Raw genomic sequence first — 15,498 nt, 5'->3', positions numbered from 1 at the left:
TGATATTTTGTACTAAGGAGCGTTAATCTATTGTATGGACCAAGTAATTGATACGAATTGGTTATTAATTGCCTTAAAATTCGGTCGTTGGCTCCAATCCGGTTTAGGATTTATTGAATGGCTAAATTGGACCTTTGTTTGATTGATGAATTTGTCATAATGATAGAAAGTTGCACAATTTTAGTGCAATTTTTGTAACAATAGTTTCAGTTGAGTTCAGAAGTTGGTATTGGCATGATAGTCGAGTGTATCGGTATCGGCATTGCCAACGTACGAGAAGTCGAAATTTCAATGTTTAGGGTTATGCCTGATTATCGACTTGGCTTTGCATATAGTTGAGCGATGATAGCTCAGAAGTTAGTCAATACGTATATTCAAGAATCTATCAAGAATTGTGACTATGTAAGTTAATAGCAAATTTATGGACTTAACGTGTAATTGAATGGTTTGATCATGCAGTAACTTCACTTAGGATATGTGAGATAGCTGTAAATTTCGGATACATAGTGATATGCCTACTGAATGCCAATATGTGAGTAATCGATATGTATCCGATATGATCTAAATGATGTACGTCAATTCACTTTGATCGATTAAATTGATATTGAATTGGAAGACTTCTTAAGCAATTGATTGATCTGACTGATTGATCAAAGGTTCGTTGCTGAATCATTTCTAACGAATTGAATTTAAGTTGTCAATCACAGATTGTGGATAGGCACTTGTGAGTCTCAAATTCTAATGTAAATGTGCAACCGGAATCTGTTTGACTGAATGGTCATTTGATGATGATCGAATGAGTCGGTTGTAGTACAATTACGAAGTGATCAAGATCTTGATCTATATCAACGCATGTCAGTTGATGTCGAGTCAATCACTAGAGTTGAATGCATAATGAGCAGTTGATCAGTATCGACTATCATAGCGCAATCTAATATGCAATACGGATAGTAAGTATTGATTAAGCTCTTCGATAGTCATCGGTAAATGGTACGATGGAACTGGTATCGATATTAGCAGATCTAAGTTACGAAGACTTCGATTCTGTGATTTGTAGTGACTAATGTCACATTTCATAGCTTATTGAATAGATGACGTTGATACGATGGATTCAGCTATCGTGGATACAGTTCACGATTTGGATGAAATGATTCACAATTTTGAGTGATTATTGAAGAATGTGATTTAATAGCTAATTCCATAGTCACAGTAAGATATGTGAGATGTCAATTCAGTGATGCAGGTATTAAATGTTTACTGTGAAGTTGCATTAAATGGTTAGAGCAGTTGTTCAGTTCTGGATTGAATAGGCTTAGCACAGTTGGCATATGAGTAATATAGATGTGATTGATACGAAGTATGTAATAAGTTTCGAGAGTTAAATGATCTATGATGGATAAGCTTGTTATCGGACGGATGTGAACATCATGTTTGTCTTAAAGCATATGTTTCCGTACTATGTATGAGTGAGATCTGAGGTTGACTCATGAAGAGCAACGAGTTGTAAATTGTTGGACTTTAACTAGAATGGATATCATAGTCTAGTAAAGTTGAGTATCTCTTTATGTATGTACGTTCTATATGTGAATCGAAGATAAGAGCACGAGGTATGCATCGAAGAGTTATGAGCAAGTCCTGATGAAATTAGTAAATTGCTAGTAAGAAGTGTTGGAAAGGCTATAGTAATGAACATGCAATACTTAGGTTATGTAGATGATAATTATTGTAAATGTTATATAATGATGCATATCAGGATATGGTCGACTATCTATACATGAGCGTATGATCACTAAATATGATTGACAATGAATTAGTCGTTAAATGATTAATCTTGAATGTGAAGTAAGTTAAGTAATAGAATGCTGTTATAATGAAGATTGATTTGTCAGAATAAGAAGTATGAACTAAGTGATTCATGGAATTAGAAAAGCATGGTTCGAATTTGAGGATAATTCATTGAAGATTGTCATTAAAGTTGGGAAGAAGTAGTGAATGTCATAACATGTAATATGTTTTGATTAAAATAGTTTGAAATGTAGAAATGTATATGTAGATGGATTAATTTGAAGTTTATCAATGACAAGATTAAATGTTTAGATTTTCGAATGTGGTTAATAGTAGAGATATGAGATGTACTTAGGGTTGACATTAAGTGATCAGATTGTAGATTTACATACTGCAAGTAAGTTGTGTTGATTTGTGTCAGTAATGTAATGTCAAAGATTAGTAGTACAAGATAGTGATAAAATGTGTCTAGCAGGTTGATTGTAAAATTAGTTGATTGAGTAAAGCAAGGACTATGTTGATTTAGATAAATGAAGAATAAAGGTAAATGTTAGATTGATAATTGTTAGAGATCAATTATGCAATTGGACTTATCGGAAATTGTAGTAGAAATGAGTTATGTATATGAGTTGATGTCAAATAGATTTAGATTGTATTTAAATAGATCTAGTTCGATTGTAATAGATTATAGTACTTAATGAATGTACGGTTTAAAGACACTTGGAATTTGGTAATATGAGAATATGGCATATGACATATTGTACTAGTTCGAGTTGATTGTATATGATGAGTAATGTGGACAGATTAATGCAGTTAGTTATGTATGAGTTGGAAGAGTTTACTGGATGTATGACTTAAGTGTATCATAATGATAGTCAGATTGGCTAAGAATTATAATGAATAGATTTGTTAATTGTTAAGGAAAGTCATATAGAATTCGATAATGGAATTGCTATGTCAATATGACTGGTATGTATAAGATGTAGTTGTATAAGAGATAAGTAAGAATGATAGTAGATTATCATTCGTTAAATGTAAGTACTAGTATGATGTACTAATTGTAGAAATATTATGAATGAATTGTATAGTATTACCAAGCATAAATGTATGAATATGGTAATGAAATATTCTGAATGTAATTGATAATTGATTATGAAATGATAGTATGAATTGTCAGATGGATAGTCATGAAGTAACAGTATGAATGTGTATAAAGTAATCGAAATTGTCATAATTGTCTAGATTCGATTAATGATCGTATATGGAATCATGATCTATGTATGAATTATGTGTATCGTAATGGATGCGAGTCCATGATTACTGATATATCAAGTCATGGATTATCGATTAAATTCGTCCGATGTAATGAGTCTAACTGCATTGATGATGTAATATACGCTTATGCAAGTGATGTAATATGTTCTAAGTCGTATTGATTAATTGACATTAGTGAATATTAATAGTCAGTATATGCTAGTTCATAATGGATTCTAAGTATAAAGTTCATGATATGGGTATGTGATTGCATAATCGAGGATATGTGTACTGATATGAATTGTAAGTTATTGACGACTGTATGTCATTATGATGTTACCAGTCATGATGATTAGTGAATTAGTTTGCTCAAAGCTTTTGAACTAAATGGTTACTGACATTGATTATTGTATATTATGATGTCGAGTTGTATGGATCTTGATGATCATAGTCTTGATAAGTCAAGTTATTGAGCTTTGTAATATAATGTAATGAGCTATAATGGTATTTAATTTGTAACCTTATGTAGTTACATTTAATGATGACTTCATTATAGCCATGTAATGATTATATGATATTAGTTGGTAATTTATCAATGGTATTTGATGTAATAATTTTTAAGATTTGAATGGATACTTGCAAATTAGGTAACTTATTTACATAAATGTACTATTTGATTTCTATGAGTGAATGTTTAATTGCAATTATAGGTATTTGAATTATGCTAAGTGATAGCATGGCAGCTTGTATGAAATATGAAAGTCAGACTTTTAAGTGGATACTGTGAAGTATATGTGATATGAAATTATGAATATTGATAGCAATTAAGTGTTAATGATCGTATATTGAACTATTATGAAATAGAATTCAGTAGAATTAATAGTATATTAGTTTAAGGAGTGACTTATACTATTGAGATCTAATTAGAAGACTAAAGTGAGTTTAGAATAATAAACTATACTAATTGGCTCGACCAAAATTCTAGAAAAAATTTGTAGATGGATATATGAGTCTAGTTTCAGGAAAAATTTACGAAACTTGTTTTTGAGTTTTGGAACTCGAGATATAATTTTTAAGGTGATAGTGACGCAATTAGCCAGCTCGTCTGGAAATTTAAAATGGACTGTACAAATAAGTGAGTTAAGTCTGCGAACCCCTCGTGTCTGACTCAAAGAGCGGTCTCTGCACGGGTGTTACAATTTTATTGGTATCAGGGCTACGGTTTAGTCGATTCTATGACTACCGTAATACGTTTGGGTCTAGCTATACATGCCATTATGTGATTATTTGATAGTGTGGTGATTTCTAACAATTGAAAATGTGTTTATTATATTAATGGATTCTGATCCCGACCGAGCGGTAGCTGATGATCTTGAGAGTGTAGCGCTGCTCCGCATATAAGGGACAGCTCCGTGGACTCTCAACCTATTGCTAGTAATCCGAATGATGAAGCTAGACAAGCTTTCTATAGCGTGATGAATGATTGGTTCAACCAATACATTCGAACTAATACTGGTGTTCCACAACCTCTATTCCCGACTAATGCCACCTCAAGACCTACAATACCTCCAAGAATCGACCACATATAGGTCAAATAAGCCCCAGCTGATGTAATTCAAAACACGGCTCTTGAATTTAAGGCTACGGATAGTGATGATGCCGAGCAAGCTGAATTTTAGTTGGACAACACTATTCGGTACTCGATGAGCTATCTTGCACAATCGATGAGTGCCTAAAGTGTACTATCTCCTTGCTACGTGATTCGCCTACTATTGGTGGAATACGTTGACTTCACAGCCTAGAGAGCAAGTAACTTGGGAGTTTTTCCAAACCGAGTTTCGGAAAAAGTATATCAGTCAGAGATTTATGGATCAAAAACGGAAGGAATTTCTTGAACTTAAACAAGGTTCCATGTCGGTTACCGACTATGAATGAAAGTTTGTAAGGCTTAGCCGGTACGCATGAGAATGCATTTCCTCAGAAGCCGTAATGTGTAAACGTTTCGAGGATGGATTGAATGATGATATAAAGCTGTATGTTGGCATATTGGAAATCCGAGAATTTGTGGTACTTGTCGAGCGAGCTTGCAAAGCTGAGGAGCTCAGTATGGAGAAAAGAAAAGCTGATATGGGAACAAAGGAGTTTCGTAAGAGGTCTTCGGGGAGGCCCTTTCAACAGTCATCGAAGAAATTTAGAGATGATTTGGGCTGATCTAGAGACACATTGGGTTTTTCTAGACGAGACCGTGATCGACCCCTTGTGAGTGCACGAGTCACTTCGGTCGCCAGTGTTGGAAATGATCGTCGAGACAGAACGGAGTGTCGGTATTATGGTAAATGGCACTTTCGGGGAGTTGTAGATTCCATGACCGCCTCCTGTTATAAGTGCGGATCGAGTTGACCACTTTATTAAAGATTGCCCGAGGTTGTCTGAACAAAATGTAAATCAGAGTGGGAAACCGGGTGCTACCACTGCTCGAGGTAGACCATCTAGAAATACGGGCAATGCTAGTGGTGGTCAAAGAGGATCTAGAGATGCTACGACCAGATCTGAGGCTCGTGCTCCTGCTAGGGCTTATGCTATACGCGCACGCGAGGATGCTTCCTCGCCGATGTTATTACCGGTACTTTTACTCTCTTTGATACTAATGTGATTGCTTTGATTGACCCTGGTTCTACTCATTCTTATATATGTGAAACCTTAGCATCCAGTAAGACTCTACCTATTGAGTCTACTGAGTTTGTAATTCGGGTGTCAAATCCTTTGGGTCGTTATGTGCTTGTCGACAAAGTGTGCAAGAAATGTCCCCTAGTAATCCGAGGTTCCTGTTTTCTAGCCGATTTGATGCTTTTACCGTTTGACGAGTTTGATGTTATCCTCGGTATGGATTGGTTGACCAGTACATGATGCAATTGTAAATTGCAAAAGAAAACCATCGATTTGAGGTGTGTAAATAACGAGATAATCCAAGTTGATTCTCTTGACTTGAATAGGTTGCCACCGTAATAACATCAATGTTGGCTCGTAAATATGTAAGAAAGGGTGCGAAGCATACCTTGCGTATGTACTTGATGACAAAGAGTTAGAAAAGAAACCCGAATCTGCGCGGTGGTTTGTGAATACCGGATGTTTTTCCCAAGAATTACCGGGTTTACCACTGCTCGGAGGTAGAGTTTGGTATTGAGCTTGTACCTGGGACTACGCCGATTTCGATAGCTCCGTATCGTATGGCACCAACCGAGTTAAAAGAGTTGAAAGCTTAGTTGCAAGAATTGACGGATAAAGGTTTCGCTCGACCAAGTTTCTCGCCTTGGGGTGCACCAGTATTGTTTGTGAAAAAGAAGGACGGAACCATGAGGTTGTGCATCGACTATCGTCAAATGAATAAAGTGACAATAAAGAATAAATATCCGCTATCAGCGTATTGATGATTTGTTTGATCAACTAAAGGGAGCCTCGGTGTTTTCAAAGATAAATTTGAGATCGGGTTATTACCAGCCAGAATTGAGATTCGGATATACCCAAACCGCTTTCGAACGAGATACGGCCACTCTGAGTTCTTAGTGATGCCGCTTGGGCTCACTAATGCCCTGCGGTATTTATGGATTTGATGAATCGGATCTTCGAGACGATTTTGGACCGGTTCGTAGTTGTGTTCATTGATGACATCTTGGTCTATTCAAGAGATGAGACCAAACATGCCGAGCACTGATATTAGTGTTGCAAATTTTACGGGATAAGCGGTTATATGCTAAGTTCAGTAAGTGTGAGTTCTGGTTAAGAGAGGTTAGCTTATTGGGTCATGTGGTATCTCGATCGGTATTCGAGTTGATCCGAGCAAAATTTCGCCATACTTAATCGAAAGCCTTCGAGAAATATTACCGAGGTTCGAGCTTTTAGGACTTGCCGCCATTACTCGACGGTTTGTAAAAGGCTTCGATGATAGCCACACCCATGACGAAGCTACTTCAAAAAGATGTTAAGTTCAATGGACGGAAAATGTCGAAAAAGTTTTGATCAATCAAAACTTATTTGACCAAGCTCAATTTTAGTGCGGCCGAACCGTGCAAAGAGTTTGTCATCTATAGTGACGCCTCCCTCTTTGGGGTTAGGTTGCGTATTGATGCAAGAAGGTTGAGTTGTGGCCTATGCGTCGAGACAATTAAAGCCACATGAGAAAAATTATCCGACCCATGATCTCGAATTAGCTGCCATCGTATTCGCCTTGAAAATATGGCGACATTACTTATTTGGTGAGAAGTGCCATCTATTTTCGGATCACAAAAGTCTCAAATATTTGATGACTCAAAGAGACTTAAATCTGCGACAAAGACGTTGGCTCGAGTTGTTGAAAGATTATGAGCTTGTCATTGACTATCACCCGGGAAAGGCTAATGTGGTTGCGAACGCCTTAAGCCGGAAATCACTATTTGCTTTACGAGCGATGAATGTACACTTGTCTGTTCTACCCGACAACGTGTTAGTAGCTGAATTAAAGGCCAAACCATTATTGATTCATCAAATTCGTGAGGCTCAGAAAGTCGATGACGAATTGGTTGCAAAACGGGCTGAATGTGTTTCGAACATGGAATCAGAGTTTCAAATTGATGACGACGATTGTTTGAGGTTCAGAAGTCGTTTGTGTGTTCCAAGGAATTCAGAACTTATTTCGATGATTCTGAACGAAGCTCATTGTAGCCGAATGTCAATTCACCCGGGGAGTACGAAAATGTACAACGACCTAAGACGCCGGTTTGGTGGCATGGTATGAAACGAGACATTTCGATTTTGTCTCGAAGTGCTTAGTATGTCGCAAGTGAAGGCGAACATCAAGTGCCCATCTTGGTTTACTTCACCAATCATGATACCTGAATGGAAATGGGATCGAGTCACGATGGGTTTTGTATCTGGGTTGCCAGTGTCAGCAAGTAAGAAAGATGCGATTTGGGTCGTTGTTGATAGACTGACTAAGTCGGCTCACTTTATCCCCATACGCACGGACTTTTTATTGGATAAACTAGCTGAATTGTATGTCTCTCAGATTGTGGGATTACACGGGTTACCTACTTCTATTGTGTCGGATAGAGATCCGAGATTCACCTCACGATTTTGGAAGAAATTGCAAGAAGCTTTGGGTACCAAGTTGCATTTTAGCACCGCTTTTCACCCCCAAACCGATGGTCAATCCGAGCGGATAATTCAGATACTTGAGGATATGTTGAGATGTTGCATCCTCGAGTTCAGTGGTTCATGGGAACGGTATCTACCTTTGATTGAGTTCGCTACAACAATAGTTTTCGATCAAGCATTAAGATGGCGCCTTACGAGGCTTTGTACGATCGAAAATGCCGTACACCATTGTTTTGGACCGAGCTCGGTGAAAGTAAAATTTTCGGAGTTGATTTGATTAGAGATGCTGAATGAGCAAAGTAAAAGTAATCCGTGAAAGTCTCAAGGCGACCACGGATCGTCGAAAATCGTATGCGGATTTGAAACGAAAAGACATTGAATATCGGTGGGAGATAAAGTGTTTCTTAAAGTTTTGCCTTGGAAAAGATACTCGATTTGGCCGTAAGGGCAAGTTGAGTCCGAGATTCATTAGGCGTCTGAAATCTCTCGAACGAGTTGGTCCAGCTTGTGTATAGATTGATTTTGCCCCGAACTTGAAAAGATTCACGACGTTTTTCATGTTTCGATGCTTCGACGTTATAAATCTGATCCGTCACACGTAATTAATCCATCAGAGGTTGAAATTCAATCCGACATGAGTTATGAAGAAGAGCCGATTTGTATCCTAGCTCGTGAAGTGAAAGAGTTACGAAACAAGAAGGTTCCTTTAGTAAAAGTGTTATGGCTCAAACACGGGATAGAAGAAGCTACTTGGGAACCCGAGAACTCTATGAAAGAGCGATACCCAAACCTATTTACCGGTAAGATTTTCGGGGACGAAAATTTCTTAAGTGGGGGAGAGTTGTGACAGCCCTACAGTGACCCTAGTCGGAAAGCGGTTTCGGGACCGCTAAACCGAGTCACCAAATTATTTGAATATGATATTTAATGTCTAAAATATGTGATTATGAATGTGTGAAAGTTTTAAGCTTCGATTTAGTAAATTGCATGTGAATTTAGTCAATAGGACTTATGTGAGAAAATTTTGAATTGTGATAGGTCAAAACATAAGGATCTATTAGTGCATGAAATAAAAAAGGGGGACTTGCATGTCAATTTCCCCCCCTAATTAGTAGTGGCCGGCCATGACAAGTATGGTGGACCAAGTGTGATGGGCAAAAACATGTCATAAACATGTTAAGTTAGTGTTTCATGGGAGGTATGATAAAATAAGGAGCATGGGAATAAAATAATGAAAGGGAATATGATGAAAACAAAGAAAAAAAAAAGTGTGTGGTTGTTCCCCCATTTTGCCGAAACTAGAAAAAAAAAAGAGAAAGGCTTCATCCTTTGGTTCTTCTTGGCCGGTTTGAAAGGAGGAAGAAGAGGTTTGGTCACCTTGAGCTTAAGGGAGGTTAGTATGTTGTGTTAAATTCTTAAGTTTTAAACTTGTTTCTAGTTAATTAGCTAATTTCTTACACAAACCATGGCAAAATTTCGAAATCTCGGTGATGGCTAGAGCATTCGGTTTTGGTTGTTGAAAGGAATGAGTTGGAGGTTGGATCATGTTAAGATTCGGCCTTGTACATAAACATTAAGAGTTTGATTTTTTGTGATTTTTGGAAGGTAAATAAGGTTATACACAAGATAAATACTAAGATTTTGGTTGACTTGTTTTTAGTGAGGTTCGGCCAAGGACCTTATGTGCAAGTTTATTTGGTTTAAGTAGAGAAAACGTGACGGGTAGATAAGAAGTAATGTGTATATTGGTTCGGCTGCTAAGCAAGGAAATAATTGTTAGTAACATAGTATCTATGCACTTATGTATATATATGTATGTACAAATAACCTATTTAGCTATGGATATCTAAGGTGTTAAATAATGAAATCCTCGACGACTTGGGTTAAATAGCATTCGGCCAAGGACTATATGGGCTTGCTAATTCGGTTTAAGTGAAGAAACTATGATAGAGAAATATGACTAAATTGTGGACTTTGACAATTTAAATGATGCATTTGACTTGTGTACCGACCTAGGACGATCTGTGTTTCTATATGAAGTTAGATGGTGTTGATGAAATTCGGTAATGCATGATGTTTAAATAGTATTGAGCAAGGTCATTGTACTTAAATTGTATGACATACATGTATTGAATGGAATTGCCCAAGTGAAAAATAATTAAATGAATTTATTTGTTTAAATTAAGCTCAAGAGCAAAGGGGATCTAAATCCGATAAAGGGAAGGAAAAAGTGGTCGAATAGCCATCGAAATCGTTCGACAACATCCGAGGTAAGTTTTCGAGTAACGAGACTTAGTTTACGATTTGATTAAGTCATGACGTATGAGAATAACAAATATACGGTGATATGATGATTCTACTTGAATTTTATGTTGAGTTAATTTGTCTATACGTGTGACGGGTAGCCGTACGTACATAGAGATCGTGTCATAAAGCAAACTAAACCATGCTATTTGTATGTGGCTAGTGAGCCAAAAATGGGATTGCTTAATACGTGACTTGTGTTTGAACTCTGATTATGAAAATGGAATATAAATGTGTCATGATTTGTTGATATGTGCATGAATGTTTGGATGATAACCGGGCTAAGTCCCAAGGCATTTGCACTAGTGACTAGTTAGGGCTAAGTCCCAAGGCATTTGTGCGAAGTTACTATATCCTGCTAAGTCCCAAGGCATTCGTATGAAGTTACTATATCCGGCTAAGTCCCAAGGCATTCGTCTGAGTTACTATATCCGGCTATGTCCCAAGGCATTCGAAAGAGTAGCTATATCCGGTTAAATCAAGGTACGTGGCTTGGGAATGAGCGACCTTGCTGTAATAGTTTCAATTAATACGCTCGTAAAATCCCAGCGATGAGGTATGTTTCGTATGTGCTTTGAATTAGTTGATCCCTTACAAATAAGTATTCGCTCAATCGATAAATTGAGTATCAGCCTTTGGCTATGTTGATCTTTTGTGTATGAATATAAGGGTTGGTAATGTGAAGTAAGTATGATATTGAGAATTTGTGCATGTCAAATTATCCATTTAGCCATATGAATGCTACATTTTAGTTGTGTCAAATTTTATGGCTCAAAGCTTATTAACCATTAAATGCTTACTCCGCTTCTGTAAATCTTTGTTTTATAGATTTTGGTTCTTCAGCTATTGGACTCGGGATTTTTGAAGTCGAAGTCGCCCACACTATCAAAGCTCCTTTTGGTACACTTTTGGTTGAACTTTGAAATGGCATGTATAGGACACCCCTTTTTTTTTGTTATTAGTCAAGTACTTTGGTGTTGTATATATTTGGATAGCCATGCGAAAATGGCTTATATATATTTTGAGCATAATGTTATAATCATCTTGAATGTATATGTTCATTAAGAGGCATGGAAATGTTTGGCAACGATTAGCCATTAGAATGGTTCATCATGATTATATTTTGGGCTATATATGCTAAAGGGCTAGTTGAATCATGGAAACTATGAAATAGGTAAAGTCTACCTTAAAGGCAGATCTTGACAGCAGCAGTGATGTATATTTGAAAATCACTAAAATTGTAGGAATGGAATTAAATATTGAATAAATTATGTAATCAAACCTTGATGAATCTACTTTCACATGGAAGAAACGAAACGATCATATGAGTTGTATGTTAAGAGATATCTAGGTTTTCGCGAAACAGGGCCAGAACGGTTTCTGGATCCCCTGTTCCGACTTTGGAAATTCATTATAAATTAACCAGAGACATTTGGAAGTTATTCCATATATTTATAGATTCCTCTTTGAGTCTAGTTTCTATAGAAACAAAAGACATCAGTATTGAATCCCTGTACAGGGAGATATCCAAGTCGTAATGCATGAAGGTCAGCATAGTCGAACCCTGAAACAGGGGAGACTTTAACTAATAAACTATACTAATTGGCTCGACCAAAAATTCTAGAAAAAAATTTGTAGATGGATATATGAGTCTAGTTTCAGGAAAAATTTACGAAACTTGTTTTTGAGTTTTGGAACTCGAGATATAATTTTTAAGGTGATAGTGACGCAATTAGCCAGCTCGTCTGGAAATTTAAAATGGACTGTACAAATAAGTGAGTTAAGTCTGCGAACCCCTCGTGTCTGACTCCGGCAACGGTCTCGGGTACGGGGTGTTACAATTTTATTGGTATCAGGGCTACGGTTTAGTCGATTCTATGACTACCGTAATACGTTTGGGTCTAGCTATACATGCCATTATGTGATTATTTGATAGTGTGGTGATTTCTAACAATTGAAAATGTGTTTATTATATTAATGGATTCTGATCCTGACCGAGCGGTAGCTGATGATCTTGAGAGTGTAGCGCCTGCTCCCGCATAAGGGACAGCTCCGGCGGACTCTCAACCTATTGCTAGTAATCCGAATGATGAAGCTAGACAAGCTTTCTATAGCGTGATGAATGATTGGTTCAACCAATACATTCGAACTAATACGGCTGTTCCACAACCTCTATTCCCGACTAATGCCACCCCCGCACCTACAATACCTCCCAGAATCGACCACATAAGGTCAAATAAGCCCCAGCTGATGTAATTCAAAACACGGCTCTTCAATTTAAGGCTACGGATAGTGATGATGCCGAGCAAGCTGAATTTTAGTTGGACAACACTATTCGGTACTCGATGAGCTATCTTGCACACCGATGAGTGCCTAAAGTGTACTATCTCCTTGCTACGTGATTCGCCTACTATTGGTGGAATACGTTGACTTCACAGCCTAGAGAGCAAGTAACTTGGGAGTTTTTCCAAACCGAGTTTCGGAAAAAGTATATCGATCGAGATTTATGGATCAAAAGCGGAAGGAATTTCTTGAACTTAAACAAGGTTCCATGTCGGTTCTCGACTATGAATGAAAGTTTGTAAGGCTTAGCCAGACGATGAGAATGCATTTCCTCGAAGCCGTAATGTGTAAACGTTTGAGGATGGATTGAATGATGATATAAAGTCGTATGTTGGCATATTGGAAATCCGAGAATTTGTGGTACTTGTCGAGCGAGCTTGCAAAGTCGAGGAGCTCAAGATGGAGAAAAGAAAAGTGATATGGGAACAAAGGAGTTTCAGAAGAGGTCTTCGGGAGGCCCTTTCAATACCATCGAAGAAATTTAGAGATGATTTGGGCTGATCTAGAGACACATTGGGTTTTTCTAGACGAGACCGTGATCGACCCCTTGTGAGTGCACGAGTCACTTCGGTCGCCAGTGTTGGAAATGATCGTCGAGACAGAACGGAGTGTCGGTATTATGGTAAATGGCACTCGGGGAGTTGTAGATTCCATGACCGCTCCTGTTACAAGTGCGGATCAGTTGACCACTTTATTAAAGATTGCCCGAGGTTGTCTGAACAAAATGTAAATCAGAGTGGGAAACCGGGTGCTACCACTGCTCGAGGTAGACCATCTAGAAATACGGGCAATGCTAGTGGTGGTCAAAGAGGATCTAGAGATGCTACGACCAGATCTGAGGCTCGTGCTCCTGCTAGGGCTTATGCTATACGCGCACGCGAGGATGCTTCCTCGCCAGATGTTATTACCGGTACTTTTACTCTCTTTGATACTAATGTGATTGCTTTGATTGACCCTGGTTCTACTCATTCTTATATATGTGAAACCTTAGCATCCAGTAAGACTCTACCTATTGAGTCTACTGAGTTTGTAATTCGGGTGTCAAATCCTTTGGGTCGTTATGTGCTTGTCGACAAAGTGTGCAAGAAATGTCCCCTAGTAATCCGAGGTTCCTGTTTTCTAGCCGATTTGATGCTTTTACCGTTTGACGAGTTTGATGTTATCCTCGGTATGGATTGGTTGACCGTACATGATGCAATTGTAAATTGCAAAAGAAAAACCATCGATTTGAGGTGTGTAAATAACGAGATAATCCAAGTTGATTCTACTGACTTGAATAGGTTGCCAGCTGTAATAACATCAATGTTGGCTCAGAAATATGTAAGAAAGGGGTGCGAAGCATACCTTGCGTATGTACTTGATGACAAAGAGTTAGAAAAGAAACCCGAATGCATCTTGGGTGGTTTGTGAATACCGGATGTTTTTCCCGAAGAATTACCGGGTTTACCACCTGTTCGGGAGGTAGAGTTTGGTATTGAGCTTGTACCTGGGACTACGCCGATTTCGATAGCTCCGTATCGTATGGCACCAACCGAGTTAAAAGAGTTGAAAGCTTAGTTGCAAGAATTGACGGATAAAGGTTTCGCTCGACCAAGTTTCTCGCCTTGGGTGCACCAAAGATTGTTTGTGAAAAGAAGGACGGAACCATGAGGTTGTGCATCGACTATCGTCACCGAATAAAGTGACAATAAAGAATAAATATCCGCTTCACAGTATTGATGATTTGTTTGATCAACTAAAGGGAGCCTCAGTGTTTTCAAAGATAAATTTGAGATCGGGTTATTACCAGTTGTGAATTGAGATTCGGATATACCCAAAACGCTTTAATCGAGATACGGCCACTACGAAGTTCTTAGTGATGCCGCTTGGGCTCACTAATGCCCTACGGTATTTATGGATTTGATGAATCGGATCTTCGAGCGATTTGGACCGGTTCGTAGTTGTGTTCATTGATGACATCTTGGTCTATTCAAGAGATGAGACCAAACATGCCGAGCACCGATATTAGTGTTGCAAATTTTACGGGATAAGCGGTTATATGCTAAGTTCATGAAGTGTGAGTTCGGTTAAGAGAGGTTAGCTTATTGGGTCATGTGGTATCTGCGACGGTATTCGAGTTGATCCGAGCAAAATTTCGCCATACTTAACTCGAAAGCCTTCGAGAAATATTACCGAGGTTCGAGCTTTTAGGACTTGCCCATTACTCGACGGTTTGTAAAAGGCTTCGATGATAGCCACACCCATGACGGCTACTTCAAAAGATGTTAAGTTCGAATGGACGGAAAATGTCGAAAAGTTTTGATCAATGAAAACTTATTTGATGAAGCTCAATTTTAGTGCGGCCGAACCGGGCAAAGAGTTTGTCATCTATAGTGACGCCTCCCTCTCAAGGGTTAGGTTGCGTATTGATGCAAGAAGGTTGAGTTGTGGCCTATCGTCGAGACAATTAAAGCCACATGAGAAAAATTATCCGACCCATGATCTCGAATTAGTCGCCATCGTATTCGCTTGAAAATATGGCGACATTACTTATTTGGTGAGAAGTGCCATCTATTTTCGGATCACAAAAGTCTCAAATATTTGATGACTCAAAGAGACTTAAATCTGCGACAAAGACGTTGGCTCGAGTTGTTGAAAGATTATGAGCTTGTCATTGACTATCACCCGGGAAAGGCTAATGTG

General features: G+C 38.1%; 1 long non-coding RNA gene across 1 annotated transcript; it reads left to right on the top strand.

Moving 5' to 3' along the window:
• The first annotated feature begins 10,387 nt into the window (after window positions 1–10,387).
• On the top strand, window positions 10,388–11,544 carry LOC128285285 (uncharacterized). Its single transcript, XR_008275756.1, has 2 exons — window positions 10,388–10,439; window positions 11,302–11,544. It is a non-coding gene; the product is annotated as an uncharacterized LOC128285285 (long non-coding RNA).
• The last annotated feature ends 3,954 nt before the right edge of the window (window positions 11,545–15,498 follow it).

Source organism: Gossypium arboreum, chromosome 12, assembly GCF_025698485.1.
Source record: "Gossypium arboreum isolate Shixiya-1 chromosome 12, ASM2569848v2, whole genome shotgun sequence".
NCBI lineage: Eukaryota > Viridiplantae > Streptophyta > Magnoliopsida > Malvales > Malvaceae > Gossypium > Gossypium arboreum.
Note: the sequence above shows the minus strand (reverse complement) of the source record. Positions and strands in the feature narration are given on the sequence as shown.